This window comes from Galeopterus variegatus, unplaced genomic scaffold, assembly GCF_000696425.1.
Source record: "Galeopterus variegatus unplaced genomic scaffold, G_variegatus-3.0.2 Scaffold1383, whole genome shotgun sequence".
Classification (NCBI taxonomy): Eukaryota; Metazoa; Chordata; class Mammalia; order Dermoptera; family Cynocephalidae; genus Galeopterus; species Galeopterus variegatus.
In genome coordinates, this window is record NW_007727494.1 from 391,626 (window position 1) to 397,437 (window position 5,812).

Sequence of the window (5,812 nt, forward strand, 5' to 3'; positions counted from 1 at the left end):
TAAAAATAAATACATAAATTCACACACACACAAAAGAAAAAAAACGGGGGGGAGAAGAAGACATAACAACTACAACTCCTTGAAGTTGATACGACAAGCATACAGAAAGGACATTGTTGGGTGGGAGGGGGGAGAGGGAGGAGGGAGGGAGGTTTCGGTGATGGGCCACAATAATCAACCACATTGTATATTAGAAAATAAATTAAATAAATAAAAGAGGTACTAAAAAAAAAACAAAAAAATAAAATAAAATTTAAGATTGGGTATAGAATTCTTGAGGAGAATAAAGACAGATTCCAAAATAAAATTTTGAAAATGTTTCAAAGGAGTCAAATTACTACATACATGAAGAGTATGAATAAGGCATTTTAAAGAGTATGTGAAGATGGAAGCAGAAGGGAGCAGCACTGCCTGAAGAATTACAGATCTAATGCCCATGAACAGCAACTACTGCAGAGGCCAGGGAAGGCTGAACTCACCCAAGGAAATGGGTTCCTTGCACACTGAAGTGGCTGGTCGCAGAGACCCCTTCTCCTCACCCCCCACGTGGTATATGACTGCCTCTCCCTCATGCAGGCAGGCACTGGTGATACTTTTGAAAGGGTGAGTGTAAGATCTGAATGAGTGTGTAGAGTTTGACAGAGTCAATAAATATTTACACTGGTGTAAAGCCCTGTAAATATAACTTAGCCAATTCTGATGGGGCTGCTTCCAAGACTGACCCAGGTGGCCCGGGCCTTAGTGCAACACGGGAACGGGTGAGAATGGGGCTAGAAATGGGCCAGAGGGCCTTTCTGAGAGACTTGGACCATCTTTCTTTCAGGAAAACGTATTCAACACCCAGGAAAGGCAGAAGGTGAGCAGCTGCGACCCTTGCTCAAGGGAGCATGGGGATGTAGAAGTCAGAGACGGCCCCTCTCGCCCGGGCAAGACACTTCCTGCCTGCGTCCCCTGCAACTCTGATTTATTAGGAAGATTTGACAGATGGAGGGGGGTTGTTGCCTCTTCTGTCACTCTGAAATGGGCTTTGTGGGAAGAGACATCCTCTTCCTTTCTTTATCTTTGCTGGTGACTCTTCTTGTGCCAATGCACTCCAGTGGCTGGCAGACCACTTCCATGACGGTTGTGGCATCTAGCCACCTTCGCAGAAGTCATGGATATCGTGGTGGCTGTGGTGGGCCTCCCACATGGATGAGATGATTTTGGCATGCTCCTTGGTGCTGGCGGTGTGCCTGGTTGTGGAGAGTGTCCAATCCCTGGCTCCATACCCCGAGTCCTTGGGCAGGCCCCAAGGTGATGGCGCAGTGAGCCTGGTTGTGGGAGGGGGGTCCAGTCCCCTTCTCCATGCCCTGGGTCCCCAGACAGGCCCCAAGGTGCTGGTGAGTTGTGCCTAGTTGCAGGAAGGGGGTCCGGTCTCCTTCTCCATGCCCCAGGTCCCTGGGTGGGCCCTGAGGCACTGGTGCATTGTGCCTGGTTGCAGGAGGGGGGTCTGGTCTCGAGCTCCATATCCTGGGACCCTGGGCAGGTCCCAAGGTGCTGGCACAGTGTGCCTGGTTGTGGGAGGGGGGATCCAGTCCCCTTCTCCATGCCCTGGGTCCCTGGGCAGGCCCTGAGGCACTGGTGCATTGTGCCTGGTTGCAGGAGGGGGGTCTGATCTCAAGCTCCATATCCTGGGACCCCGGGCAGGCCCCAAGGCTCTGGCACAGTGTGCCTGGTTATGGGAGGGAGGGGTCCAGTCCCCTTCTCCATGCCCCAGGTCCCCAGGTGGGCCCCAAGGTGCTGGTGAGATGTGCCTGTTATGGGAGTGGGGTCTGGTCCCTTTCTCCATGCCCGGAGTCCCTGGGGTACTGCCATGACATGCCTGGTTGTATTGGGGGGTCCAGTCCCCTTCTCCATGCCTCGGGTGTCCGGATGGGCCCCAAGGCACTGGCGAGATGTGCCTGGTTGTGAGAGAGGAGTCTGGTCCCCTTCTCCATGTCTCGGGTCCCTGGGTGGGGCACTGAGGCACTGTCACAGTGTGCCTGGGTCTGGGAAGGGGGTCTGGTCCCTGGCTTCTAGCTCTGGGTCCCCAGGCAGGCCCTGAGGCTTTCGTGGTGTGCCTGGATGTGGGAGTGGGGTCTGGTCCCGGATCCAATCCTCAGGTTCCCGGGCAGGGCCCTGAGGTCCTAGTCATGTGAGTGGTTGTGGGCAGGGGTCCTGCCCCTGGCTCCATACCTCATGTCCCATGGTGGGCCCAAAGGCATTGCTGGTTTGGCTGGGCCGGAACCAACTTTTTGTCCTATGCTTACTTCTAACATGGAGGAACTTCCTGTGGGAACCAGTACGTGAGGTGTGTGGTTGAGTAAATTGCTGCTTTGCTACTGTTTCCCTAGGGAAGGCTTTTTGTGCAGCTCAGGGTTCAATTGTTGACCTTATAGGTACTTCAGGTTGTGTAGAAACTCTGATTTGGGCCTGAGTTTTTTCATCAAATTTCACTTCATGCAATTGTACATTCCCGACCAGTCTCCTCTGAGTGGTCCTGCGCTGATTGGGGGGGTGGATCGGCTGTCCTTGCTGTGTCCCAGTGTTCTCCTGGTGGGCCTGTCTCCCCCACTGCCCGTGCTCCAAACACTTCCCATGGGACAGGCCCTGTGCCGGTCCCTTGTGATGACTCACTGGCCTCTGAATGGCTCCCCTTTTTCAGCTGTTCTGGCTCCTCACTCCTGCATGGATCCATGGGAACCCTATTAGTGGTCTTGCTGTGCTGGGGGCCACCAAAGTCCTTTTCTCCCCTTCCACCTCCAAGTAACTCCATCTAAATGGCACAGCTGTGGCTTCTGCCAGCTCCTGCTCCATGCTCTCCAGCATTAAAGGGGCTGCAGCCTGAAACGCTGAAAGCAATTTTTTCTTTCTCTCATTGTGGTTTCTCCCACCTTCATGAGTTCCATAGGTCTCTCCTCCTCTTCATCTGAGCTCCAGAGGCCTCAGCTTGGCTGATGTTACATTTTTATAGTTGTAAATTAATTGATTTGTGGGAGAGAGTGACATTGGGGACCGTCTATTCCACCATCTTGACCGGAAGCCCTCTGACTCAAATTTTCTCTAATGTTTCACACCTGCACTCACTCAAGCATACACACAGGACATAAAAATTGTGCAAGATCAGGCATCAGCTTTCTATTCTAAAAGCCTTAATCAAAAAAAAAAAAAAAAAAAAAGAGAGAGAGAGAGATAGGCTCACTGCAGTTTCTTTAAAGGAATATTCAATACTACAGTATTCTTGTAAAAAAATTCACAACTCAGTGTTAAGAATACAGTAAGTAAATGCTGTTTGACAATTACTTAACGTTACTGAGAGCATCCAGTGCCAGCTATAAATATCGACAATAAGAACCACCTGACAACATAAAGGAATAATCTGTAAGTGATGCCACCAACCCTGACAAATCTGTTAATTATATTCTCTAGGGCCGGCCCGGTGGCGCACTGCTACAGTGTGCCACTTGGGAAGCGCGGTGGCGCTCCCGCCGAGGGTTCGGATCCCACATACAGACCAGCCGCTCACTGGCTGAGCAAGGTGCGGGGGCAACACCGAGGGTTGCGATCCCGTTGCCGGTCACGAGAAAAAGGCAAAAAAAGGAAAATAAAAAATAAATAAAAAAATAAAAATAATTATATTCTCTATGACATGCATTCAGATGTGGAATACAATAGGAAATGGAAGAGAAGAAACAGGAAATAGTCCTTAGGTTACTGATTAAAGCAAGGTTTGATACAGATATCCCCTCTTGTAGGCACTCAGTGGTTAGAACGTAGCCACAACAAACTTCCCGTCAAACATCCTTCCAGTCAGTAATTTCTGAGCAGCTTTGGAATCACCAGCATTTGCATACTCAACAAAAACTTGTCCTCTGCCAGGATTTTCCTTTGGAACAAGCAGAGATACCACTGATCCATATTTTTGACACTCTTCTTTTACATCTTCTATAACATCTTCATATTCTTCATTCTCAAGATAATCATCATCTAGCACATTCAGCAGTCTTAGCGCTGGAGTAGGAAGCATCACCAGATCTTCAATATGACGGGCAAAAGGAATGCTACAGAATGGGCCGCACAACGCCATTTCAGCAGGAATTCTTTTGCTTGGATCATCATGAAGCATGTTCTCTTACATGCTAGGCTGGAATTGTGGCATTCACCACTGCTTTACTGGCAATGTGATCAATAATAGCAGAACTGTTTGCCTTTCATTCCTGAGATCTAACTGTATGTTTCAGTTTCATTCCTGAGAACATTTCCAGTAAAATGATTCTCAGGCTCCACAGATCAACAGCTGAGGTATATTCTGTATCACTCTGCAGGCCAGCCTGGGCCAAGCAATTCTGTAGTTCTGCTTCTCGAGCCCTATACCCATCTGTCTGAATATACTTTACATCCTGACTGCCTTCTTTGAAGCTAAGTCCAAAGTCAACGAGTTTAAAACATTCATTCTCTGCAGTCCACAATATATTATGTGGTCTGAGGTCCACATGGACATAACCCTCATGATGAAGAAAAGAAAGGGCCTCCAGAACATCTCTGGCACAATGCTGTATCATCCACATGGAACAACCCTGGTTACTGGAATACAAAAGCAACACTGAAACACTGACATCCAGGAGTTCAAGCAACAGACAGTGCAATGGCACATTTGGAGAGAGGTGGATTGTAAAGACTCCATACAAACTCACAATGTTTCTGTGACCCTGCAACTGCTCCACCGCTGCCCTCTCTTTGCGGAAACCATACTCAGCGACTGAGGCCGCAGCCCCAGTGGTTCCTGGTGGCAAGAACTGCTTGAGGGCGCCGGGGGGGTGAGCCAGGATTGCTGCAGCAGCACACCTGATACATCCACCGAGGCCGAGGAGCTGCTACCCAGGCGGCTCTGTACCTGCCACAACCACCCAAAGGCCTCCAGAAAGCACGGGGGCTCCGGGCCCCACACGCGGCCAGATCCCACCATCGGTGTGTGCTGAGGCCACTGACACGGGAGCTGACGTGACACCCGAGGCAGGCAGGCAAGACCCGGGGTCACATCCCCGCCCGCCGGACCAGCAGCTCCACAGGCAGGGGCTGCAGCCGCCTCATGCACGCCCGGGACCTCTTCGTCCATTTTTTAATTGGGTTACTTGTTTTCTTACTGGAAGCTGTACTTTATACTACACTACAAAGTTACAGTTACCTATAAAGCATGATACTGGCATAAAAGCAAACACTCAGACCCATGGGACTGAATAAAGAACCCAGAAATCAAACCACAGACTCAGAGCCAACTGATCTTTGACAAAGGCAAAAAGAACATATATTGGGGAAAAGACTGCCTCTTCAATAAACGGTGCTGTGAAAAGTGGGCATCCATAAGTAAAAGAATGAAACTAGATCCATACCTCTCACCATCCCAAAATCAACTCAAAATGGATGACAGACTTAAATATAAGACCTGAAACTATAAAGCTCCTAAAAGAAAACATAGGGGAAATGCTTCAGGAAATAGGACTGGGCCCAGGTGTTATGAATATGACCCCAAAAGCACAGGCAACAAAAGAAAAAACAAACAAATGGGATTATATCAAACTAAAAATCTTCTCTACACCAAAAGAAACAATTAACAAAGCAAAAAGACATCTTACAGAATAGGAGAAAATATTTGCAAACTATGCATCCAACAAGGGATTGATATCCGGAATATACAAAGAACTCAAACAACTGTACTCCCATTTTTATTGCAGCTATTCCCAACAGCCAAGAGATGGAATCAACCTAAATGTCCATCAGTGGATGGATGAATGGA

The 5,812-nt window shown here is 48.9% G+C and overlaps 1 pseudogene; it reads right to left on the reverse strand.

Moving 5' to 3' along the window:
* Positions 1-3,736: 3,736 nt before the first annotated feature.
* On the reverse strand, positions 3,737-4,984 carry LOC103593626 (annotated as a pseudogene).
* Positions 4,985-5,812: the final 828 nt, after the last annotated feature.